Source organism: Medicago sativa, chromosome 2, assembly GCF_051527215.1.
Source record: "Medicago sativa cultivar Bolivia chromosome 2, Bolivia_mono, whole genome shotgun sequence".
In the NCBI taxonomy this organism is placed as follows: Eukaryota; Viridiplantae; Streptophyta; class Magnoliopsida; order Fabales; family Fabaceae; genus Medicago; species Medicago sativa.
Genome location: NC_140750.1, coordinates 50,182,312 through 50,201,838, shown reverse-complemented (window position 1 = coordinate 50,201,838; position 19,527 = coordinate 50,182,312). Strand labels below are relative to the sequence as shown.

The 19,527-nt window shown below is 36.4% G+C and overlaps 57 non-coding genes and 1 pseudogene across 57 annotated transcripts; 5 read left to right on the top strand and 53 right to left on the bottom strand.

Moving 5' to 3' along the window:
- Positions 1–185: 185 nt before the first annotated feature.
- LOC146948028 (5S ribosomal RNA) lies at positions 186–304 on the bottom strand. The gene has a single exon (XR_015028474.1). It is a non-coding gene; the product is annotated as a 5S ribosomal RNA (ribosomal RNA).
- Positions 305–502: 198 nt separating this feature from the next.
- LOC146948027 (5S ribosomal RNA) lies at positions 503–621 on the bottom strand. Its single transcript, XR_015028472.1, has one exon. It is a non-coding gene; the product is annotated as a 5S ribosomal RNA (ribosomal RNA).
- Positions 622–819: 198 nt separating this feature from the next.
- Positions 820–938, bottom strand: LOC146948026 (5S ribosomal RNA). The gene has a single exon (XR_015028471.1). It is a non-coding gene; the product is annotated as a 5S ribosomal RNA (ribosomal RNA).
- A 198-nt stretch (positions 939–1,136) lies between these two features.
- On the bottom strand, positions 1,137–1,255 carry LOC146948025 (5S ribosomal RNA). Its single transcript, XR_015028470.1, has one exon. It is a non-coding gene; the product is annotated as a 5S ribosomal RNA (ribosomal RNA).
- A 264-nt stretch (positions 1,256–1,519) lies between these two features.
- LOC146948024 (5S ribosomal RNA) lies at positions 1,520–1,638 on the bottom strand. Its single transcript, XR_015028469.1, has one exon. It is a non-coding gene; the product is annotated as a 5S ribosomal RNA (ribosomal RNA).
- Positions 1,639–1,836: 198 nt separating this feature from the next.
- On the bottom strand, positions 1,837–1,955 carry LOC146948023 (5S ribosomal RNA). The gene has a single exon (XR_015028929.1). It is a non-coding gene; the product is annotated as a 5S ribosomal RNA (ribosomal RNA).
- A 198-nt stretch (positions 1,956–2,153) lies between these two features.
- On the bottom strand, positions 2,154–2,272 carry LOC146948022 (5S ribosomal RNA). Its single transcript, XR_015028468.1, has one exon. It is a non-coding gene; the product is annotated as a 5S ribosomal RNA (ribosomal RNA).
- A 198-nt stretch (positions 2,273–2,470) lies between these two features.
- On the bottom strand, positions 2,471–2,589 carry LOC146948021 (5S ribosomal RNA). Its single transcript, XR_015028467.1, has one exon. It is a non-coding gene; the product is annotated as a 5S ribosomal RNA (ribosomal RNA).
- A 264-nt stretch (positions 2,590–2,853) lies between these two features.
- On the bottom strand, positions 2,854–2,972 carry LOC146948020 (5S ribosomal RNA). The gene has a single exon (XR_015028466.1). It is a non-coding gene; the product is annotated as a 5S ribosomal RNA (ribosomal RNA).
- A 198-nt stretch (positions 2,973–3,170) lies between these two features.
- Positions 3,171–3,289, bottom strand: LOC146948019 (5S ribosomal RNA). The gene has a single exon (XR_015028928.1). It is a non-coding gene; the product is annotated as a 5S ribosomal RNA (ribosomal RNA).
- A 197-nt stretch (positions 3,290–3,486) lies between these two features.
- LOC146948018 (5S ribosomal RNA) lies at positions 3,487–3,605 on the bottom strand. Its single transcript, XR_015029231.1, has one exon. It is a non-coding gene; the product is annotated as a 5S ribosomal RNA (ribosomal RNA).
- A 198-nt stretch (positions 3,606–3,803) lies between these two features.
- Positions 3,804–3,922, bottom strand: LOC146948017 (5S ribosomal RNA). The gene has a single exon (XR_015028902.1). It is a non-coding gene; the product is annotated as a 5S ribosomal RNA (ribosomal RNA).
- A 264-nt stretch (positions 3,923–4,186) lies between these two features.
- On the bottom strand, positions 4,187–4,305 carry LOC146948016 (5S ribosomal RNA). The gene has a single exon (XR_015028465.1). It is a non-coding gene; the product is annotated as a 5S ribosomal RNA (ribosomal RNA).
- Positions 4,306–4,503: 198 nt separating this feature from the next.
- On the bottom strand, positions 4,504–4,622 carry LOC146948015 (5S ribosomal RNA). Its single transcript, XR_015028927.1, has one exon. It is a non-coding gene; the product is annotated as a 5S ribosomal RNA (ribosomal RNA).
- A 198-nt stretch (positions 4,623–4,820) lies between these two features.
- Positions 4,821–4,939, bottom strand: LOC146948014 (5S ribosomal RNA). The gene has a single exon (XR_015029230.1). It is a non-coding gene; the product is annotated as a 5S ribosomal RNA (ribosomal RNA).
- A 198-nt stretch (positions 4,940–5,137) lies between these two features.
- Positions 5,138–5,256, bottom strand: LOC146948013 (5S ribosomal RNA). The gene has a single exon (XR_015028464.1). It is a non-coding gene; the product is annotated as a 5S ribosomal RNA (ribosomal RNA).
- A 264-nt stretch (positions 5,257–5,520) lies between these two features.
- Positions 5,521–5,639, bottom strand: LOC146948012 (5S ribosomal RNA). Its single transcript, XR_015028463.1, has one exon. It is a non-coding gene; the product is annotated as a 5S ribosomal RNA (ribosomal RNA).
- A 198-nt stretch (positions 5,640–5,837) lies between these two features.
- Positions 5,838–5,956, bottom strand: LOC146948011 (5S ribosomal RNA). Its single transcript, XR_015028461.1, has one exon. It is a non-coding gene; the product is annotated as a 5S ribosomal RNA (ribosomal RNA).
- A 198-nt stretch (positions 5,957–6,154) lies between these two features.
- On the bottom strand, positions 6,155–6,273 carry LOC146948010 (5S ribosomal RNA). Its single transcript, XR_015028460.1, has one exon. It is a non-coding gene; the product is annotated as a 5S ribosomal RNA (ribosomal RNA).
- Positions 6,274–6,471: 198 nt separating this feature from the next.
- On the bottom strand, positions 6,472–6,590 carry LOC146948009 (5S ribosomal RNA). Its single transcript, XR_015028459.1, has one exon. It is a non-coding gene; the product is annotated as a 5S ribosomal RNA (ribosomal RNA).
- Positions 6,591–6,787: 197 nt separating this feature from the next.
- LOC146948008 (5S ribosomal RNA) lies at positions 6,788–6,906 on the bottom strand. Its single transcript, XR_015029211.1, has one exon. It is a non-coding gene; the product is annotated as a 5S ribosomal RNA (ribosomal RNA).
- Positions 6,907–7,104: 198 nt separating this feature from the next.
- Positions 7,105–7,223, bottom strand: LOC146948007 (5S ribosomal RNA). Its single transcript, XR_015029271.1, has one exon. It is a non-coding gene; the product is annotated as a 5S ribosomal RNA (ribosomal RNA).
- Positions 7,224–7,421: 198 nt separating this feature from the next.
- Positions 7,422–7,540, bottom strand: LOC146948006 (5S ribosomal RNA). The gene has a single exon (XR_015029229.1). It is a non-coding gene; the product is annotated as a 5S ribosomal RNA (ribosomal RNA).
- Positions 7,541–7,738: 198 nt separating this feature from the next.
- LOC146948005 (5S ribosomal RNA) lies at positions 7,739–7,857 on the bottom strand. Its single transcript, XR_015028458.1, has one exon. It is a non-coding gene; the product is annotated as a 5S ribosomal RNA (ribosomal RNA).
- Positions 7,858–8,121: 264 nt separating this feature from the next.
- On the bottom strand, positions 8,122–8,240 carry LOC146948004 (5S ribosomal RNA). The gene has a single exon (XR_015028457.1). It is a non-coding gene; the product is annotated as a 5S ribosomal RNA (ribosomal RNA).
- A 198-nt stretch (positions 8,241–8,438) lies between these two features.
- Positions 8,439–8,557, bottom strand: LOC146948003 (5S ribosomal RNA). Its single transcript, XR_015029048.1, has one exon. It is a non-coding gene; the product is annotated as a 5S ribosomal RNA (ribosomal RNA).
- A 198-nt stretch (positions 8,558–8,755) lies between these two features.
- Positions 8,756–8,874, bottom strand: LOC146948002 (5S ribosomal RNA). Its single transcript, XR_015028456.1, has one exon. It is a non-coding gene; the product is annotated as a 5S ribosomal RNA (ribosomal RNA).
- A 198-nt stretch (positions 8,875–9,072) lies between these two features.
- Positions 9,073–9,191, bottom strand: LOC146948001 (5S ribosomal RNA). Its single transcript, XR_015028455.1, has one exon. It is a non-coding gene; the product is annotated as a 5S ribosomal RNA (ribosomal RNA).
- A 197-nt stretch (positions 9,192–9,388) lies between these two features.
- On the bottom strand, positions 9,389–9,507 carry LOC146948000 (5S ribosomal RNA). The gene has a single exon (XR_015029209.1). It is a non-coding gene; the product is annotated as a 5S ribosomal RNA (ribosomal RNA).
- A 198-nt stretch (positions 9,508–9,705) lies between these two features.
- On the bottom strand, positions 9,706–9,824 carry LOC146947999 (5S ribosomal RNA). The gene has a single exon (XR_015029270.1). It is a non-coding gene; the product is annotated as a 5S ribosomal RNA (ribosomal RNA).
- Positions 9,825–10,022: 198 nt separating this feature from the next.
- LOC146947998 (5S ribosomal RNA) lies at positions 10,023–10,141 on the bottom strand. Its single transcript, XR_015029228.1, has one exon. It is a non-coding gene; the product is annotated as a 5S ribosomal RNA (ribosomal RNA).
- A 198-nt stretch (positions 10,142–10,339) lies between these two features.
- On the bottom strand, positions 10,340–10,458 carry LOC146947997 (5S ribosomal RNA). The gene has a single exon (XR_015028454.1). It is a non-coding gene; the product is annotated as a 5S ribosomal RNA (ribosomal RNA).
- Positions 10,459–10,722: 264 nt separating this feature from the next.
- LOC146947996 (5S ribosomal RNA) lies at positions 10,723–10,841 on the bottom strand. The gene has a single exon (XR_015028453.1). It is a non-coding gene; the product is annotated as a 5S ribosomal RNA (ribosomal RNA).
- A 198-nt stretch (positions 10,842–11,039) lies between these two features.
- Positions 11,040–11,158, bottom strand: LOC146947995 (5S ribosomal RNA). Its single transcript, XR_015028452.1, has one exon. It is a non-coding gene; the product is annotated as a 5S ribosomal RNA (ribosomal RNA).
- A 198-nt stretch (positions 11,159–11,356) lies between these two features.
- LOC146947994 (5S ribosomal RNA) lies at positions 11,357–11,475 on the bottom strand. The gene has a single exon (XR_015028450.1). It is a non-coding gene; the product is annotated as a 5S ribosomal RNA (ribosomal RNA).
- Positions 11,476–11,673: 198 nt separating this feature from the next.
- LOC146947993 (5S ribosomal RNA) lies at positions 11,674–11,792 on the bottom strand. Its single transcript, XR_015029227.1, has one exon. It is a non-coding gene; the product is annotated as a 5S ribosomal RNA (ribosomal RNA).
- Positions 11,793–11,990: 198 nt separating this feature from the next.
- On the bottom strand, positions 11,991–12,109 carry LOC146947992 (5S ribosomal RNA). Its single transcript, XR_015028449.1, has one exon. It is a non-coding gene; the product is annotated as a 5S ribosomal RNA (ribosomal RNA).
- A 264-nt stretch (positions 12,110–12,373) lies between these two features.
- On the bottom strand, positions 12,374–12,492 carry LOC146947991 (5S ribosomal RNA). Its single transcript, XR_015028448.1, has one exon. It is a non-coding gene; the product is annotated as a 5S ribosomal RNA (ribosomal RNA).
- Positions 12,493–12,690: 198 nt separating this feature from the next.
- LOC146947990 (5S ribosomal RNA) lies at positions 12,691–12,809 on the bottom strand. Its single transcript, XR_015029222.1, has one exon. It is a non-coding gene; the product is annotated as a 5S ribosomal RNA (ribosomal RNA).
- Positions 12,810–13,007: 198 nt separating this feature from the next.
- On the bottom strand, positions 13,008–13,126 carry LOC146947989 (5S ribosomal RNA). Its single transcript, XR_015028846.1, has one exon. It is a non-coding gene; the product is annotated as a 5S ribosomal RNA (ribosomal RNA).
- A 198-nt stretch (positions 13,127–13,324) lies between these two features.
- LOC146947988 (5S ribosomal RNA) lies at positions 13,325–13,443 on the bottom strand. Its single transcript, XR_015028447.1, has one exon. It is a non-coding gene; the product is annotated as a 5S ribosomal RNA (ribosomal RNA).
- Positions 13,444–13,707: 264 nt separating this feature from the next.
- LOC146947987 (5S ribosomal RNA) lies at positions 13,708–13,826 on the bottom strand. The gene has a single exon (XR_015028960.1). It is a non-coding gene; the product is annotated as a 5S ribosomal RNA (ribosomal RNA).
- A 197-nt stretch (positions 13,827–14,023) lies between these two features.
- LOC146947986 (5S ribosomal RNA) lies at positions 14,024–14,142 on the bottom strand. Its single transcript, XR_015028446.1, has one exon. It is a non-coding gene; the product is annotated as a 5S ribosomal RNA (ribosomal RNA).
- Positions 14,143–14,340: 198 nt separating this feature from the next.
- Positions 14,341–14,459, bottom strand: LOC146947985 (5S ribosomal RNA). Its single transcript, XR_015028445.1, has one exon. It is a non-coding gene; the product is annotated as a 5S ribosomal RNA (ribosomal RNA).
- A 198-nt stretch (positions 14,460–14,657) lies between these two features.
- Positions 14,658–14,776, bottom strand: LOC146947984 (5S ribosomal RNA). The gene has a single exon (XR_015029318.1). It is a non-coding gene; the product is annotated as a 5S ribosomal RNA (ribosomal RNA).
- A 198-nt stretch (positions 14,777–14,974) lies between these two features.
- Positions 14,975–15,093, bottom strand: LOC146947983 (5S ribosomal RNA). The gene has a single exon (XR_015028444.1). It is a non-coding gene; the product is annotated as a 5S ribosomal RNA (ribosomal RNA).
- Positions 15,094–15,357: 264 nt separating this feature from the next.
- On the bottom strand, positions 15,358–15,476 carry LOC146947982 (5S ribosomal RNA). The gene has a single exon (XR_015028443.1). It is a non-coding gene; the product is annotated as a 5S ribosomal RNA (ribosomal RNA).
- Positions 15,477–15,674: 198 nt separating this feature from the next.
- LOC146947981 (5S ribosomal RNA) lies at positions 15,675–15,793 on the bottom strand. The gene has a single exon (XR_015028442.1). It is a non-coding gene; the product is annotated as a 5S ribosomal RNA (ribosomal RNA).
- Positions 15,794–15,991: 198 nt separating this feature from the next.
- LOC146947980 (5S ribosomal RNA) lies at positions 15,992–16,110 on the bottom strand. The gene has a single exon (XR_015028941.1). It is a non-coding gene; the product is annotated as a 5S ribosomal RNA (ribosomal RNA).
- Positions 16,111–16,308: 198 nt separating this feature from the next.
- LOC146947979 (5S ribosomal RNA) lies at positions 16,309–16,427 on the bottom strand. Its single transcript, XR_015028441.1, has one exon. It is a non-coding gene; the product is annotated as a 5S ribosomal RNA (ribosomal RNA).
- Positions 16,428–16,625: 198 nt separating this feature from the next.
- LOC146947978 (5S ribosomal RNA) lies at positions 16,626–16,744 on the bottom strand. The gene has a single exon (XR_015029341.1). It is a non-coding gene; the product is annotated as a 5S ribosomal RNA (ribosomal RNA).
- A 247-nt stretch (positions 16,745–16,991) lies between these two features.
- On the bottom strand, positions 16,992–17,113 carry LOC146947977 (5S ribosomal RNA; annotated as a pseudogene).
- A 198-nt stretch (positions 17,114–17,311) lies between these two features.
- LOC146947976 (5S ribosomal RNA) lies at positions 17,312–17,430 on the bottom strand. The gene has a single exon (XR_015028439.1). It is a non-coding gene; the product is annotated as a 5S ribosomal RNA (ribosomal RNA).
- A 537-nt stretch (positions 17,431–17,967) lies between these two features.
- On the top strand, positions 17,968–18,086 carry LOC146947975 (5S ribosomal RNA). Its single transcript, XR_015028438.1, has one exon. It is a non-coding gene; the product is annotated as a 5S ribosomal RNA (ribosomal RNA).
- A 199-nt stretch (positions 18,087–18,285) lies between these two features.
- On the top strand, positions 18,286–18,404 carry LOC146947974 (5S ribosomal RNA). The gene has a single exon (XR_015028437.1). It is a non-coding gene; the product is annotated as a 5S ribosomal RNA (ribosomal RNA).
- Positions 18,405–18,604: 200 nt separating this feature from the next.
- On the top strand, positions 18,605–18,723 carry LOC146947973 (5S ribosomal RNA). Its single transcript, XR_015028856.1, has one exon. It is a non-coding gene; the product is annotated as a 5S ribosomal RNA (ribosomal RNA).
- Positions 18,724–18,921: 198 nt separating this feature from the next.
- Positions 18,922–19,040, top strand: LOC146947972 (5S ribosomal RNA). The gene has a single exon (XR_015028436.1). It is a non-coding gene; the product is annotated as a 5S ribosomal RNA (ribosomal RNA).
- Positions 19,041–19,237: 197 nt separating this feature from the next.
- On the top strand, positions 19,238–19,356 carry LOC146947971 (5S ribosomal RNA). Its single transcript, XR_015029284.1, has one exon. It is a non-coding gene; the product is annotated as a 5S ribosomal RNA (ribosomal RNA).
- Positions 19,357–19,527: the final 171 nt, after the last annotated feature.

Genomic DNA, 19,527 nt, shown 5'->3' with positions numbered 1-19,527 from the left:
TGTAATTGTATATATGCATTTCTAAGTTTATTTTTCAAAAAAGACGTCAAATTACGTTAATTAACGAATAGAGTTTTAGGTTGCGTTAATTAACGAAAAAAAATGAAATACAATCGAAGTTTAATTTTCAAAAACGACGTAAAATTACGCTAATTAACAAAAAGAACACGAAATTTTGGCAAAAAGAGGTGCAACACAAGGACTTCCCAGGAGGTCACCCATCCTAGTACTACTCTCGCCCAAGCACGCTTAACTGCGGAGTTCTGATGGGATCCGGTGCATTAGTGCTGGTATGATCGCACCTGAAAGTAAAGCGTTGTAATTGTATATATGCATTTCTAAGTTTATTTTTCAAAAAAGACGTCAAATTACGTTAATTAACGAATAGAGTTTTAGGTTGCGTTAATTAACGAAAAAAAATGAAATACAATCGAAGTTTAATTTTCAAAAACGACGTAAAATTACGCTAATTAACAAAAAGAACACGAAATTTTGGCAAAAAGAGGTGCAACACAAGGACTTCCCAGGAGGTCACCCATCCTAGTACTACTCTCGCCCAAGCACGCTTAACTGCGGAGTTCTGATGGGATCCGGTGCATTAGTGCTGGTATGATCGCACCTGAAAGTAAAGCGTTGTAATTGTATATATGCATTTCTAAGTTTATTTTTCAAAAAAGACGTCAAATTACGTTAATTAACGAATAGAGTTTTAGGTTGCGTTAATTAACGAAAAAAAATGAAATACAATCGAAGTTTAATTTTCAAAAACGACGTAAAATTACGCTAATTAACAAAAAGAACACGAAATTTTGGCAAAAAGAGGTGCAACACAAGGACTTCCCAGGAGGTCACCCATCCTAGTACTACTCTCGCCCAAGCACGCTTAACTGCGGAGTTCTGATGGGATCCGGTGCATTAGTGCTGGTATGATCGCACCTGAAAGTAAAGCGTTGTAATTGTATATATGCATTTCTAAGTTTATTTTTCAAAAAAGACGTCAAATTACGTTAATTAACGAATAGAGTTTTAGGTTGCGTTAATTAACGAAAAAAAATGAAATACAATCGAAGTTTAATTTTCAAAAACGACGTAAAATTACGCTAATTAACAAAAAGAACACGAAATTTTGGCAAAAAGAGGTGCAACACAAGGACTTCCCAGGAGGTCACCCATCCTAGTACTACTCTCGCCCAAGCACGCTTAACTGCGGAGTTCTGATGGGATCCGGTGCATTAGTGCTGGTATGATCGCACCTGAAAGTAAAGCGTTGTAATTGTATATATGCATTTCTAAGTTTATTTTTCAAAAAAGACGTCAAATTACGTTAATTAACGAATAGAGTTTTAGGTTGCGTTAATTAACGAAAAAAAATGAAATACAATCGAAGTTTAATTTTCAAAAACGACGTAAAATTACGCTAATTAACAAAAAGAACACGAAATTTTGGCAAAAAGAGGTGCAACACAAGGACTTCCCAGGAGGTCACCCATACAAAAAGAACACGAAATTTTGGCAAAACGAGGTGCAACACAAGGACTTCCCAGGAGGTCACCCATCCTAGTACTACTCTCGCCCAAGCACGCTTAACTGCGGAGTTCTGATGGGATCCGGTGCATTAGTGCTGGTATGATCGCACCTGAAAGTAAAGCGTTGTAATTGTATATATGCATTTCTAAGTTTATTTTTCAAAAAAGACGTCAAATTACGTTAATTAACGAATAGAGTTTTAGGTTGCGTTAATTAACGAAAAAAAATGAAATACAATCGAAGTTTAATTTTCAAAAACGACGTAAAATTACGCTAATTAACAAAAAGAACACGAAATTTTGGCAAAAAGAGGTGCAACACAAAGACTTCCCAGGAGGTCACCCATCCTAGTACTACTCTCGCCCAAGCACGCTTAACTGCGGAGTTCTGATGGGATCCGGTGCATTAGTGCTGGTATGATCGCACCTGAAAGTAAAGCGTTGTAATTGTATATATGCATTTCTAAGTTTATTTTTCAAAAAAGACGTCAAATTACGTTAATTAACGAATAGAGTTTTAGGTTGCGTTAATTAACGAAAAAAAATGAAATACAATCGAAGTTTAATTTTCAAAAACGACGTAAAATTACGCTAATTAACAAAAAGAACACGAAATTTTGGCAAAAAGAGGTGCAACACAAGGACTTCCCAGGAGGTCACCCATCCTAGTACTACTCTCGCCCAAGCACGCTTAACTGCGGAGTTCTGATGGGATCCGGTGCATTAGTGCTGGTATGATCGCACCTGAAAGTAAAGCGTTGTAATTGTATATATGCATTTCTAAGTTTATTTTTCAAAAAAGACGTCAAATTACGTTAATTAACGAATAGAGTTTTAGGTTGCGTTAATTAACGAAAAAAAATGAAATACAATCGAAGTTTAATTTTCAAAAACGACGTAAAATTACGCTAATTAACAAAAAGAACACGAAATTTTGGCAAAAAGAGGTGCAACACAAGGACTTCCCAGGAGGTCACCCATCCTAGTACTACTCTCGCCCAAGCACGCTTAACTGCGGAGTTCTGATGGGATCCGGTGCATTAGTGCTGGTATGATCGCACCTGAAAGTAAAGCGTTGTAATTGTATATATGCATTTCTAAGTTTATTTTTCAAAAAAGACGTCAAATTACGTTAATTAACGAATAGAGTTTTAGGTTGCGTTAATTAACGAAAAAAAATGAAATACAATCGAAGTTTAATTTTCAAAAACGACGTAAAATTACGCTAATTAACAAAAAGAACACGAAATTTTGGCAAAAAGAGGTGCAACACAAGGACTTCCCAGGAGGTCACCCATACAAAAAGAACACGAAATTTTGGCAAAAAGAGGTGCAACACAAGGACTTCCCAGGAGGTCACCCATCCTAGTACTACTCTCGCCCAAGCACGCTTAACTGCGGAGTTCTGATGGGATCCGGTGCATTAGTGCTGGTATGATCGCACCTGAAAGTAAAGCGTTGTAATTGTATATATGCATTTCTAAGTTTATTTTTCAAAAAAGACGTCAAATTACGTTAATTAACGAATAGAGTTTTAGGTTGCGTTAATTAACGAAAAAAAATGAAATACAATCGAAGTTTAATTTTCAAAAACGACGTAAAATTACGCTAATTAACAAAAAGAACACGAAATTTTGGCAAAAAGAGGTGCAACACAAAGACTTCCCAGGAGGTCACCCATCCTAGTACTACTCTCGCCCAAGCACGCTTAACTGCGGAGTTCTGATGGGATCCGGTGCATTAGTGCTGGTATGATCGCACCTGAAAGTAAAGCGTTGTAATTGTATATATGCATTTCTAAGTTTATTTTTCAAAAAAGACGTCAAATTACGTTAATTAACGAATAGAGTTTTAGGTTGCGTTAATTAACGAAAAAAATGAAATACAATCGAAGTTTAATTTTCAAAAACGACGTAAAATTACGCTAATTAACAAAAAGAACACGAAATTTTGGCAAAAAGAGGTGCAACACAAGGACTTCCCAGGAGGTCACCCATCCTAGTACTACTATCGCCCAAGCACGCTTAACTGCGGAGTTCTGATGGGATCCGGTGCATTAGTGCTGGTATGATCGCACCTGAAAGTAAAGCGTTGTAATTGTATATATGCATTTCTAAGTTTATTTTTCAAAAAAGACGTCAAATTACGTTAATTAACGAATAGAGTTTTAGGTTGCGTTAATTAACGAAAAAAAATGAAATACAATCGAAGTTTAATTTTCAAAAACGACGTAAAATTACGCTAATTAACAAAAAGAACACGAAATTTTGGCAAAAAGAGGTGCAACACAAGGACTTCCCAGGAGGTCACCCATCCTAGTACTACTCTCGCCCAAGCACGCTTAACTGCGGAGTTCTGATGGGATCCGGTGCATTAGCGCTGGTATGATCGCACCTGAAAGTAAAGCGTTGTAATTGTATATATGCATTTCTAAGTTTATTTTTCAAAAAAGACGTCAAATTACGTTAATTCACGAATAGAGTTTTAGGTTGCGTTAATTAACGAAAAAAAATGAAATACAATCGAAGTTTAATTTTCAAAAACGACGTAAAATTACGCTAATTAACAAAAAGAACACGAAATTTTGGCAAAAAGAGGTGCAACACAAGGACTTCCCAGGAGGTCACCCATACAAAAAGAACACGAAATTTTGGCAAAAAGAGGTGCAACACAAGGACTTCCCAGGAGGTCACCCATCCTAGTACTACTCTCGCCCAAGCACGCTTAACTGCGGAGTTCTGATGGGATCCGGTGCATTAGTGCTGGTATGATCGCACCTGAAAGTAAAGCGTTGTAATTGTATATATGCATTTCTAAGTTTATTTTTCAAAAAAGACGTCAAATTACGTTAATTAACGAATAGAGTTTTAGGTTGCGTTAATTAACGAAAAAAAATGAAATACAATCGAAGTTTAATTTTCAAAAACGACGTAAAATTACGCTAATTAACAAAAAGAACACGAAATTTTGGCAAAAAGAGGTGCAACACAAAGACTTCCCAGGAGGTCACCCATCCTAGTACTACTCTCGCCCAAGCACGCTTAACTGCGGAGTTCTGATGGGATCCGGTGCATTAGTGCTGGTATGATCGCACCTGAAAGTAAAGCGTTGTAATTGTATATATGCATTTCTAAGTTTATTTTTCAAAAAAGACGTCAAATTACGTTAATTAACGAATAGAGTTTTAGGTTGCGTTAATTAACGAAAAAAAATGAAATACAATCGAAGTTTAATTTTCAAAAACGACGTAAAATTACGCTAATTAACAAAAAGAACACGAAATTTTGGCAAAAAGAGGTGCAACACAAGGACTTCCCAGGAGGTCACCCATCCTAGTACTACTATCGCCCAAGCACGCTTAACTGCGGAGTTCTGATGGGATCCGGTGCATTAGTGCTGGTATGATCGCACCTGAAAGTAAAGCGTTGTAATTGTATATATGCATTTCTAAGTTTATTTTTCAAAAAAGACGTCAAATTACGTTAATTAACGAATAGAGTTTTAGGTTGCGTTAATTAACGAAAAAAAATGAAATACAATCGAAGTTTAATTTTCAAAAACGACGTAAAATTACGCTAATTAACAAAAAGAACACGAAATTTTGGCAAAAAGAGGTGCAACACAAGGACTTCCCAGGAGGTCACCCATCCTAGTACTACTCTCGCCCAAGCACGCTTAACTGCGGAGTTCTGATGGGATCCGGTGCATTAGTGCTGGTATGATCGCACCTGAAAGTAAAGCGTTGTAATTGTATATATGCATTTCTAAGTTTATTTTTCAAAAAAGACGTCAAATTACGTTAATTAACGAATAGAGTTTTAGGTTGCGTTAATTAACGAAAAAAAATGAAATACAATCGAAGTTTAATTTTCAAAAACGACGTAAAATTACGCTAATTAACAAAAAGAACACGAAATTTTGGCAAAAAGAGGTGCAACACAAGGACTTCCCAGGAGGTCACCCATACAAAAAGAACACGAAATTTTGGCAAAAAGAGGTGCAACACAAGGACTTCCCAGGAGGTCACCCATCCTAGTACTACTCTCGCCCAAGCACGCTTAACTGCGGAGTTCTGATGGGATCCGGTGCATTAGTGCTGGTATGATCGCACCTGAAAGTAAAGCGTTGTAATTGTATATATGCATTTCTAAGTTTATTTTTCAAAAAAGACGTCAAATTACGTTAATTAACGAATAGAGTTTTAGGTTGCGTTAATTAACGAAAAAAAATGAAATACAATCGAAGTTTAATTTTCAAAAACGACGTAAAATTACGCTAATTAACAAAAAGAACACGAAATTTTGGCAAAAAGAGGTGCAACACAAGGACTTCCCAGGAGGTCACCCATCCTAGTACTACTCTCGCCCAAGCACGCTTAACTGCGGAGTTCTGATGGGATCCGGTGCATTAGTGCTGGTATGATCGCACCTGAAAGTAAAGCGTTGTAATTGTATATATGCATTTCTAAGTTTATTTTTCAAAAAAGACGTCAAATTACGTTAATTAACGAATAGAGTTTTAGGTTGCGTTAATTAACGAAAAAAAATGAAATACAATCGAAGTTTAATTTTCAAAAACGACGTAAAATTACGCTAATTAACAAAAAGAACACGAAATTTTGGCAAAAAGAGGTGCAACACAAGGACTTCCCAGGAGGTCACCCATCCTAGTACTACTCTCGCCCAAGCACGCTTAACTGCGGAGTTCTGATGGGATCCGGTGCATTAGTGCTGGTATGATCGCACCTGAAAGTAAAGCGTTGTAATTGTATATATGCATTTCTAAGTTTATTTTTCAAAAAAGACGTCAAATTACGTTAATTAACGAATAGAGTTTTAGGTTGCGTTAATTAACGAAAAAAAATGAAATACAATCGAAGTTTAATTTTCAAAAACGACGTAAAATTACGCTAATTAACAGAAAGAACACGAAATTTTGGCAAAAAGAGGTGCAACACAAGGACTTCCCAGGAGGTCACCCATCCTAGTACTACTCTCGCCCAAGCACGCTTAACTGCGGAGTTCTGATGGGATCCGGTGCATTAGTGCTGGTATGATCGCACCTGAAAGCAAAGCGTTGTAATTGTATATATGCATTTCTAAGTTTATTTTTCAAAAAAGACGTCAAATTACGTTAATTAACGAATAGAGTTTTAGGTTGCGTTAATTAACGAAAAAAATGAAATACAATCGAAGTTTAATTTTCAAAAACGACGTAAAATTACGCTAATTAACAAAAAGAACACGAAATTTTGGCAAAAAGAGGTGCAACACAAGGACTTCCCAGGAGGTCACCCATCCTAGTACTACTCTCGCCCAAGCACGCTTAACTGCAGAGTTCTGATGGGATCCGGTGCATTAGTGCTGGCATGATCGCACCTGAAAGTAAAGCGTTGTAATTGTATATATGCATTTCTAAGTTTATTTTTCAAAAAAGACGTCAAATTACGTTAATTATTGAATAGAGTTTTAGGTTGCGTTAATTAACGAAAAAAAATGAAATACAATCGAAGTTTAATTTTCAAAAACGACGTAAAATTACGCTAATTAACAAAAAGAACACGAAATTTTGGCAAAAAGAGGTGCAACACAAGGACTTCCCAGGAGGTCACCCATCCTAGTACTACTCTCGCCCAAGCACGCTTAACTGCGGAGTTCTGATGGTATCCGGTGCATTAGTGCTGGTATGATCGCACCTGAAAGTAAAGCGTTGTAATTGTATATATGCATTTCTAAGTTTATTTTTCAAAAAAGACGTCAAATTACGTTAATTAACGAATAGAGTTTTAGGTTGCGTTAATTAACGAAAAAAAATGAAATACAATCGAAGTTTAATTTTCAAAAACGACGTAAAATTACGCTAATTAACAAAAAGAACACGAAATTTTGGCAAAAAGAGGTGCAACACAAGGACTTCCCAGGAGGTCACCCATCCTAGTACTACTATCGCCCAAGCACGCTTAACTGCGGAGTTCTGATGGGATCCGGTGCATTAGTGCTGGTATGATCGCACCTGAAAGTAAAGCGTTGTAATTGTATATATGCATTTCTAAGTCTATTTTTCAAAAAAGACGTCAAATTACGTTAATTAACGAATAGAGTTTTAGGTTGCGTTAATTAACGAAAAAAAATGAAATACAATCGAAGTTTAATTTTCAAAAACGACGTAAAATTACGCTAATTAACAAAAAGAACACGAAATTTTGGCAAAAAGAGGTGCAACACAAGGACTTCCCAGGAGGTCACCCATCCTAGTACTACTCTCGCCCAAGCACGCTTAACTGCGGAGTTCTGATGGGATCCGGTGCATTAGTGCTGGTATGATCGCACCTGAAAGTAAAGCGTTGTAATTGTATATATGCATTTCTAAGTTTATTTTTCAAAAAAGACGTCAAATTACGTTAATTAACGAATAGAGTTTTAGGTTGCGTTAATTAACGAAAAAAAATGAAATACAATCGAAGTTTAATTTTCAAAAACGACGTAAAATTACGCTAATTAACAAAAAGAACACGAAATTTTGGCAAAAAGAGATGCAACACAAGGACTTCCCAGGAGGTCACCCATACAAAAAGAACACGAAATTTTGGCAAAAAGAGGTGCAACACAAGGACTTCCCAGGAGGTCACCCATCCTAGTACTACTCTCGCCCAAGCACGCTTAACTGCGGAGTTCTGATGGGATCCGGTGCATTAGTGCTGGTATGATCGCACCTGAAAGTAAAGCGTTGTAATTGTATATATGCATTTCTAAGTTTATTTTTCAAAAAAGACGTCAAATTACGTTAATTAACGAATAGAGTTTTAGGTTGCGTTAATTAACGAAAAAAAATGAAATACAATCGAAGTTTAATTTTCAAAAACGACGTAAAATTACGCTAATTAACAAAAAGAACACGAAATTTTGGCAAAAAGAGGTGCAACACACGGACTTCCCCGGAGGTCACCCATCCTAGTACTACTCTCGCCCAAGCACGCTTAACTGCGGAGTTCTGATGGGATCCGGTGCATTAGTGCTGGTATGATCGCACCTGAAAGTAAAGCGTTGTAATTGTATATATGCATTTCTAAGTTTATTTTTCAAAAAAGACGTCAAATTACGTTAATTAACGAATAGAGTTTTAGGTTGCGTTAATTAACGAAAAAAAATGAAATACAATCGAAGTTTAATTTTCAAAAACGACGTAAAATTACGCTAATTAACAAAAAGAACACGAAATTTTGGCAAAAAGAGGTGCAACACAAGGACTTCCCAGGAGGTCACCCATCCTAGTACTACTCTCGCCCAAGCACGCTTAACTGCGGAGTTCTGATGGGATCCGGTGCATTAGTGCTGGTATGATCGCACCTGAAAGTAAAGCGTTGTAATTGTATATATGCATTTCTAAGTTTATTTTTCAAAAAAGACGTCAAATTACGTTAATTAACGAATAGAGTTTTAGGTTGCGTTAATTAACGAAAAAAAATGAAATACAATCGAAGTTTAATTTTCAAAAACGACGTAAAATTACGCTAATTAACAGAAAGAACACGAAATTTTGGCAAAAAGAGGTGCAACACAAGGACTTCCCAGGAGGTCACCCATCCTAGTACTACTCTCGCCCAAGCACGCTTAACTGCGGAGTTCTGATGGGATCCGGTGCATTAGTGCTGGTATGATCGCACCTGAAAGCAAAGCGTTGTAATTGTATATATGCATTTCTAAGTTTATTTTTCAAAAAAGACGTCAAATTACGTTAATTAACGAATAGAGTTTTAGGTTGCGTTAATTAACGAAAAAAATGAAATACAATCGAAGTTTAATTTTCAAAAACGACGTAAAATTACGCTAATTAACAAAAAGAACACGAAATTTTGGCAAAAAGAGGTGCAACACAAGGACTTCCCAGGAGGTCACCCATCCTAGTACTACTCTCGCCCAAGCACGCTTAACTGCAGAGTTCTGATGGGATCCGGTGCATTAGTGCTGGCATGATCGCACCTGAAAGTAAAGCGTTGTAATTGTATATATGCATTTCTAAGTTTATTTTTCAAAAAAGACGTCAAATTACGTTAATTATTGAATAGAGTTTTAGGTTGCGTTAATTAACGAAAAAAAATGAAATACAATCGAAGTTTAATTTTCAAAAACGACGTAAAATTACGCTAATTAACAAAAAGAACACGAAATTTTGGCAAAAAGAGGTGCAACACAAGGACTTCCCAGGAGGTCACCCATCCTAGTACTACTCTCGCCCAAGCACGCTTAACTGCGGAGTTCTGATGGTATCCGGTGCATTAGTGCTGGTATGATCGCACCTGAAAGTAAAGCGTTGTAATTGTATATATGCATTTCTAAGTTTATTTTTCAAAAAAGACGTCAAATTACGTTAATTAACGAATAGAGTTTTAGGTTGCGTTAATTAACGAAAAAAAATGAAATACAATCGAAGTTTAATTTTCAAAAACGACGTAAAATTACGCTAATTAACAAAAAGAACACGAAATTTTGGCAAAAAGAGGTGCAACACAAGGACTTCCCAGGAGGTCACCCATCCTAGTACTACTATCGCCCAAGCACGCTTAACTGCGGAGTTCTGATGGGATCCGGTGCATTAGTGCTGGTATGATCGCACCTGAAAGTAAAGCGTTGTAATTGTATATATGCATTTCTAAGTCTATTTTTCAAAAAAGACGTCAAATTACGTTAATTAACGAATAGAGTTTTAGGTTGCGTTAATTAACGAAAAAAAATGAAATACAATCGAAGTTTAATTTTCAAAAACGACGTAAAATTACGCTAATTAACAAAAAGAACACGAAATTTTGGCAAAAAGAGGTGCAACACAAGGACTTCCCAGGAGGTCACCCATCCTAGTACTACTCTCGCCCAAGCACGCTTAACTGCGGAGTTCTGATGGGATCCGGTGCATTAGTGCTGGTATGATCGCACCTGAAAGTAAAGCGTTGTAATTGTATATATGCATTTCTAAGTTTATTTTTCAAAAAAGACGTCAAATTACGTTAATTAACGAATAGAGTTTTAGGTTGCGTTAATTAACGAAAAAAAATGAAATACAATCGAAGTTTAATTTTCAAAAACGACGTAAAATTACGCTAATTAACAAAAAGAACACGAAATTTTGGCAAAAAGAGATGCAACACAAGGACTTCCCAGGAGGTCACCCATACAAAAAGAACACGAAATTTTGGCAAAAAGAGGTGCAACACAAGGACTTCCCAGGAGGTCACCCATCCTAGTACTACTCTCGCCCAAGCACGCTTAACTGCGGAGTTCTGATGGGATCCGGTGCATTAGTGCTGGTATGATCGCACCTGAAAGTAAAGCGTTGTAATTGTATATATGCATTTCTAAGTTTATTTTTCAAAAAAGACGTCAAATTACGTTAATTAACGAATAGAGTTTTAGGTTGCGTTAATTAACGAAAAAAAATGAAATACAATCGAAGTTTAATTTTCAAAAACGACGTAAAATTACGCTAATTAACAAAAAGAACACGAAATTTTGGCAAAAAGAGGTGCAACACAAGGACTTCCCAGGAGGTCACCCATCCTAGTACTACTCTCGCCCAAGCACGCTTAACTGCGGAGTTCTGATGGGATCCGGTGCATTAGTGCTGGTATGATCGCACCTGAAAGTAAAGCGTTGTAATTGTATATATGCATTTCTAAGTTTATTTTTCAAAAAAGACGTCAAATTACGTTAATTAACGAATAGAGTTTTAGGTTGCGTTAATTAACGAAAAAAAATGAAATACAATCGAAGTTTAATTTTCAAAAACGACGTAAAATTACACTAATTAACAAAAAGAACACGAAATTTTGGCAAAAAGAGGTGCAACACAAGGACTTCCCAGGAGGTCACCCATCCTAGTACTACTCTCGCCCAAGCACGCTTAACTGCGGAGTTCTGATGGGATCCGGTGCATTAGTGCTGGTATGATCGCACCTGAAAGTAAAGCGTTGTAATTGTATATATGCATTTCTAAGTTTATTTTTCAAAAAAGACGTCAAATTACGTTAATTAACGAATAGAGTTTTAGGTTGCGTTAATTAACGAAAAAAAATGAAATACAATCGAAGTTTAATTTTCAAAAACGACGTAAAATTACGCTAATTAACAAAAAGAACACGAAATTTTGGCAAAAAGAGGTGCAACACAAGGACTTCCCAGGAGGTCACCCATCCTAGTACTACTATCGCCCAAGCACGCTTAACTGCGGAGTTCTGATGGGATCCGGTGCATTAGTGCTGGTATGATCGCACCTGAAAGTAAAGCGTTGTAATTGTATATATGCATTTCTAAGTTTATTTTTCAAAACAGACGTCAAATTACGTTAATTAACGAATAGAGTTTTAGGTTGCGTTAATTAACGAAAAAAAATGAAATACAATCGAAGTTTAATTTTCAAAAACGACGTAAAATTACGCTAATTAACAAAAAGAACACGAAATTTTGGCAAAAAGAGGTGCAACACAAGGACTTCCCAGGAGGTCACCCATCCTAGTACTACTCTCGCCCAAGCACGCTTAACTGCGGAGTTCTGATGGGATCCGGTGCATTAGTGCTGGTATGATCGCACCTGAAAGTAAAGCGTTGTAATTGTATATATGCATTTCTAAGTTTATTTTTCAAAAAAGACGTCAAATTACGTTAATTAACGAATAGAGTTTTAGGTTGCGTTAATTAACGAAAAAAAATGAAATACAATCGAAGTTTAATTTTCAAAAACGACGTAAAATTACGCTAATTAACAAAAAGAACACGAAATTTTGGCAAAAAGAGATGCAACACAAGGACTTCCCAGGAGGTCACCCATACAAAAAGAACACGAAATTTTGGCAAAAAGAGGTGCAACACAAGGACTTCCCAGGAGGTCACCCATCCTAGTACTACTCTCGCCCAAGCACGCTTAACTGCGGAGTTCTGATGGGATCCGGTGCATTAGTGCTGGTATGATCGCACCTGAAAGTAAAGCGTTGTAATTGTATATATGCATTTCTAAGTTTATTTTTCAAAAAAGACGTCAAATTACGTTAATTAACGAATAGAGTTTTAGGTTGCGTTAATTAACGAAAAAAAATGAAATACAATCGAAGTTTAATTTTCAAAAACGACGTAAAATTACGCTAATTAACAAAAAGAACACGAAATTTTGGCAAAAAGAGGTGCAACACAAGGACTTCCCAGGAGGTCACCCATCCTAGTACTACTCTCGCCCAAGCACGCATAACTGCGGAGTTCTGATGGGATCCGGTGCATTAGTGCTGGTATGATCGCACCTGAAAGTAAAGCGTTGTAATTGTATATATGCATTTCTAAGTTTATTTTTCAAAAAAGACGTCAAATTACGTTAATTAACGAATAGAGTTTTAGGTTGCGTTAATTAACGAAAAAAAATGAAATACAATCGAAGTTTAATTTTCAAAAACGACGTAAAATTACGCTAATTAACAAAAAGAACACGAAATTTTGGCAAAAAGAGGTGCAACACAAGGACTTCCCAGGAGGTCACCCATCCTAGTACTACTCTCGCCCAAGCACGCTTAACTACGGAGTTCTGATGGGATCCGGTGCATTAGTGCTGGTATGATCGCACCTGAAAGTAAAGCGTTGTAATTGTATATATGCATTTCTAAGTTTATTTTTCAAAAAAGACGTCAAATTACGTTAATTAACGAATAGAGTTTTAGGTTGCGTTAATTAACGAAAAAAAATGAAATACAATCGAAGTTTAATTTTCAAAAACGACGTAAAATTACGCTAATTAACAAAAAGAACACGAAATTTTGGCAAAAAGAGGTGCAACACAAGGACTTCCCAGGAGGTCACCCATCCTAGTACTACTCTCGCCCAAGCACGCTTAACTGCGGAGTTCTGATGGGATCCGGTGCATTAGTGCTGGTATGATCGCACCTGAAAGTAAAGCGTTGTAATTGTATATATGCATTTCTAAGTTTATTTTTCAAAAAAGACGTCAAATTACGTTAATTAACGAATAGAGTTTTAGGTTGCGTTAATTAACGAAAAAAAATGAAATACAATCGAAGTTTAATTTTCAAAAACGACGTAAAATTACGCTAATTAACAAAAAGAACACGAAATTTTGGCAAAAAGAGATGCAACACAAGGACTTCCCAGGAGGTCACCCATACAAAAAGAACACGAAATTTTGGCAAAAAGAGGTGCAACACAAGGACTTCCCAGGAGGTCACCCATCCTAGTACTACTCTCGCCCAAGCACGCTTAACTGCAGAGTTCTGATGGGATCCGGTGCATTAGTGCTGGTATGATCGCACCTGAAAGTAAAGCGTTGTAATTGTATATATGCATTTCTAAGTTTATTTTTCAAAAAAGACGTCAAATTACGTTAATTAACGAATAGAGTTTTAGGTTGCGTTAATTAACGAAAAAAATGAAATACAATCGAAGTTTAATTTTCAAAAACGACGTAAAATTACGCTAATTAACAAAAAGAACACGAAATTTTGGCAAAAAGAGGTGCAACACAAGGACTTCCCAGGAGGTCACCCATCCTAGTACTACTCTCGCCCAAGCACGCTTAACTGCGGAGTTCTGATGGGATCCGGTGCATTAGTGCTGGTATGATCGCACCTGAAAGTAAAGCGTTGTAATTGTATATATGCATTTCTAAGTTTATTTTTCAAAAAAGACGTCAAATTACGTTAATTAACGAATAGAGTTTTAGGTTGCGTTAATTAACGAAAAAAAATGAAATACAATCGAAGTTTAATTTTCAAAAACGACGTAAAATTACGCTAATTAACAAAAAGAACACGAAATTTTGGCAAAAAGAGGTGCAACACAAGGACTTCCCAGGAGGTCACCCATCCTAGTACTACTCTCGCCCAAGCACGCTTAACTGCGGAGTTCTGATGGGATCCGGTGCATTAGTGCTGGTATGATCGCACCTGAAAGTAAAGCGTTGTAATTGTATATATGCATTTCTAAGTTTATTTTTCAAAAAAGACGTCAAATTACGTTAATTAACGAATAGAGTTTTAGGTTGCGTTAATTAACGAAAAAAAATGAAATACAATCGAAGTTTAATTTTCAAAAACGACGTAAAATTACGCTAATTAACAAAAAGAACACGAAATTTTGGCAAAAAGAGGTGCAACACAAGGACTTCCCAGGAGGTCACCCATCCTAGTACTACTATCGCCCAAGCACGCTTAACTGCGGAGTTCTGATGGGATCCGGTGCATTAGTGCTGGTATGATCGCACTTGAAAGTAAAGCGTTGTAATTGTATATATGCATTTCTAAGTTTATTTTTCAAAAAAGACGTCAAATTACGTTAATTAACGAATAGAGTTTTAGGTTGCGTTAATTAACGAAAAAAAATGAAATACAATCGAAGTTTAATTTTCAAAAACGACGTAAAATTACGCTAATTAACAAAAAGAACACGAAATTTTGGCAAAAAGAGGTGCAACACAAGGACTTCCCAGGAGGTCACCCATCCTAGTACTACTCTCGCCCAAGCACGCTTAACTGCGGAGTTCTGATGGGATCCGGTGCATTAGTGCTGGTATGATCGCACCTGAAAGTAAAGCGTTGTAATTGTATATATGCATTTCTAAGTTTATTTTTCAAAAAAGACGTCAAATTACGTTAATTAACGAATAGAGTTTTAGGTTGCGTTAATTAACGAAAAAAAATGAAATACAATCGAAGTTTAATTTTCAAAAACGACGTAAAATTACGCTAATTAACAAAAAGAACACGAAATTTTGGCAAAAAGAGATGCAACACAAGGACTTCCCAGGAGGTCACCCATACAAAAAGAACACGAAATTTTGGCAAAAAGAGGTGCAACACAAGGACTTCCCAGGAGGTCACCCATCCTAGTACTACTCTCGCCCAAGCACGCTTAACTGCGGAGTTCTGATGGGATCCGGTGCATTAGTGCTGGTATGATCGCACCTGAAAGTAAAGCGTTGTAATTGTATATATGCATTTCTAAGTTTATTTTTCAAAAAAGACGTCAAATTACGTTAATTAACGAATAGAGTTTTAGGTTGCGTTAATTAACGAAAAAAAATGAAATACAATCGAAGTTTAATTTTCAAAAACGACGTAAAATTACGCTAATTAACAAAAAGAACACGAAATTTTGGCAAAAAGAGGTGCAACACAAGGACTTCCCAGGAGGTCACCCATCCTAGTACTACTCTCGCCCAAGCACGCTTAACTGCGGAGTTCTGATGGGATCCGGTGCATTAGTGCTGGTATGATCGCACCTGAAAGTAAAGCGTTGTAATTGTATATATGCATTTCTAAGTTTATTTTTCAAAAAAGACGTCAAATTACGTTAATTAACGAATAGAGTTTTAGGTTGCGTTAATTAACGAAAAAAAATGAAATACAATCGAAGTTTAATTTTCAAAAACGACGTAAAATTACGCTAATTAACAAAAAGAACACGAAATTTTGGCAAAAAGAGGTGCAACACAAGGACTTCCCAGGAGGTCACCCATACTAGTACTACTCTCGCCCAAGCACGCTTAACTGCGGAGTTCTGATGGGATCCGGTGCATTAGTGCTGGTATGATCGCACCTGAAAGTAAAGCGTTGTAATTGTATATATGCATTTCTAAGTTTATTTTTCAAAAAAGACGTCAAATTACGTTAATTAACGAATAGAGTTTTAGGTTTCGTTAATTAACGAAAAAAAATGAAATACAATCGAAGTTTAATTTTCAAAAACGACGTAAAATTACGCTAATTAACAAAAAGAACACGAAATTTTGGCAAAAAGAGGTGCAACACAAGGACTTCCCAGGAGGTCACCCATCCTAGTACTACTCTCGCCCAAGCACGCTTAACTGCGGAGTTCTGATGGGATCCGGTGCATTAGTGCTGGTATGATCGCACCTGAAAGTAAAGCGTTGTAATTGTATATATGCATTTCTAAGTTTATTTTTCAAAAAAGACGTCAAATTACGTTAATTAACGAATAGAGTTTTAGGTTGCGTTAATTAACGAAAAAAAATGAAATACAATCGAAGTTTAATTTTCAAAAACGACGTAAAATTACGCTAATTAACAAAAAGAACACGAAATTTTGGCAAAAAGAGGTGCAACACAAGGACTTCCCAGGAGGTCACCCATACTAGTACTACTCTCGCCCAAGCACGCTTAACTGCGGAGTTCTGATGGGATCCGGTGCATTAGTGCTGGTATGATCGCACTGAAAGTAAAGCGTTGTAATTGTATATATGCATTTCTAAGTTTATTTTTCAAAAAAGACGTCAAATTACGTTAATTAACGAATAGAGTTTTAGGTTGCGTTAATTAACGAAAAAAAATGAAATACAATCGAAGTTTAATTTTCAAAAACGACGTAAAATTACGCTAATTAACAAAAAGAACACGAAATTTAGGCAAAAAGAGGTGCAACACAAGGACTTCCCAGGAGGTCACCCATCCTTTGGCAAAAAGAGGTGCAACACAAGGACTTCCCAAGAGGTCACCCATCCTAGTAGTACTACTCTCGCCCAAGCACGCTTAACTGTGGAGTTCTGATGGGATCCGGTGCATTAGTGCTGGTATGATCGCACCTGAAAGTAAAGCGTTGTAATTGTATATATGCATTTCTAAGTTTATTTTTCAAAAAAGACGTCAAATTACGTTAATTAACGAATAGAGTTTTAGGTTGCGTTAATTAACGAAAAAAAATGAAATACAATCGAAGTTTAATTTTCAAAAACGACGTAAAATTACGCTAATTAACAAAAAGAACACGAAATTTTGGCAAAAAGAGGTGCAACACAAGGACTTCCCAGGAGGTCACCCATCCTAGTACTACTCTCGCCCAAGCACGCTTAACTGCGGAGTTCTGATGGGATCCGGTGCATTAGTGCTGGTATGATCGCACCTGAAAGTAAAGCGTTGTAATTGTATATATGCATTTCTAAGTTTATTTTTCAAAAAAGACGTCAAATTACGTTAATTAACGAATAGAGTTTTAGGTTGCGTTAATTAACGAAAAAAAATGAAATACAATCGAAGTTTAATTTTCAAAAACGACGTAAAATTACGCTAATTAACAAAAAGAACACGAAATTTTGGCAAAAAGAGGTGCAACACAAGGACTTCCCAGGAGGTCACCCGGGCGAGAGTAGTACTAGGATGGGTGACCTCCTGGGAAGTCCTTGTGTTGCACCTCTTTTTGCCAAAGGATGGGTGACCTCCTGGGAAGTCCTTGTGTTGCACCTCTTTTTGCCAAAATTTCGTGTTCTTTTTGTTAATTAGCGTAATTTTACGTCGTTTTTGAAAATTAAACTTCGATTGTATTTCATTTTTTTTCGTTAATTAACGCAACCTAAAACTCTATTCGTTAATTAACGTAATTTGACGTCTTTTTTGAAAAATAAACTTAGAAATGCATATATACAATTACAACGCTTTACTTTCAGGTGCGATCATACCAGCACTAATGCACCGGATCCCATCAGAACTCCGCAGTTAAGCGTGCTTGGGCGAGAGTAGTACTAGGATGGGTGACCTCCTGGGAAGTCCTTGTGTTGCACCTCTTTTTGCCAAAATTTCGTGTTCTTTTTGTTAATTAGCGTAATTTTACGTCGTTTTTGAAAATTAAACTTCGATTGTATTTCATTTTTTTCGTTAATTAACGCAACCTAAAACTCTATTCGTTAATTAACGTAATTTGACGTCTTTTTTGAAAAATAAACTTAGAAATGCATATATATACAATTACAACGCTTTACTTTCAGGTGCGATCATACCAGCACTAATGCACCGGATCCCATCAGAACTCCGCAGTTAAGCGTGCTTGGGCGAGAGTAGTACTAGGATGGGTGACCTCCTGGGAAGTCCTTGTGTTGCACCTCTTTTTGCCAAAATTTCGTGTTCTTTTTGTTAATTAGCGTAATTTTACGTCGTTTTTGAAAATTAAACTTCGATTGTATTTCATTTTTTTTCGTTAATTAACGCAACCTAAAACTCTATTCGTTAATTAACGTAATTTGACGTCTTTTTTGAAAAATAAACTTAGAAATGCATATATATACAATTACAACGCTTTACTTTCAGGTGCGATCATACCAGCACTAATGCACCGGATCCCATCAGAACTCCGCAGTTAAGCGTGCTTGGGCGAGAGTAGTACTAGGATGGGTGACCTCCTGAGAAGTCCTTGTGTTGCACCTCTTTTTGCCAAAATTTCGTGTTCTTTTTGTTAATTAGCGTAATTTTACGTCGTTTTTGAAAATTAAACTTCGATTGTATTTCATTTTTTTTCGTTAATTAACGCAACCTAAAACTCTATTCGTTAATTAACGTAATTTGACGTCTTTTTTGAAAAATAAACTTAGAAATGCATATATACAATTACAACGCTTTACTTTCAGGTGCGATCATACCAGCACTAATGCACCGGATCCCATCAGAACTCCGCAGTTAAGCGTGCTTGGGCGAGAGTAGTACTAGGATGGGTGACCTCCTGGGAAGTCCTTGTGTTGCACCTCTTTTTGCCAAAATTTCGTGTTCTTTTTGTTAATTAGCGTAATTTTACGTCGTTTTTGAAAATTAAACTTCGATTGTATTTCTTTTTTTTTCGTTAATTAACGCAACCTAAAACTCTATTCGTTAATTAACGTAATTTGACGTCTTTTTTGAAAAATAAACTTAGAAATGCATATATACAATTACAACGCTTTACTTTCAGTGCGATCATACCAGCACTAATGCACCGGATCCCATCAGAACTCCGCAGTTAAGCGTGCTTGGGCGAGAGTAGTACTAGGATGGGTGACCTCCTGGGAAGTCCTTGTGTTGCACCTCTTTTTGCCAAAATTTCGTGTTCTTTTTGTTAATTAGCGTAATTTTACGTCGTTTTTGAAAATTAAACTTCGATTGTATTTCATTTTTTTTCGTTAATTAACGCAACCTAAAACTCTATTCGTTAATTAACGTAATTTGACGTCTTTTTTGAAAAATAAACTTAGAAATGCA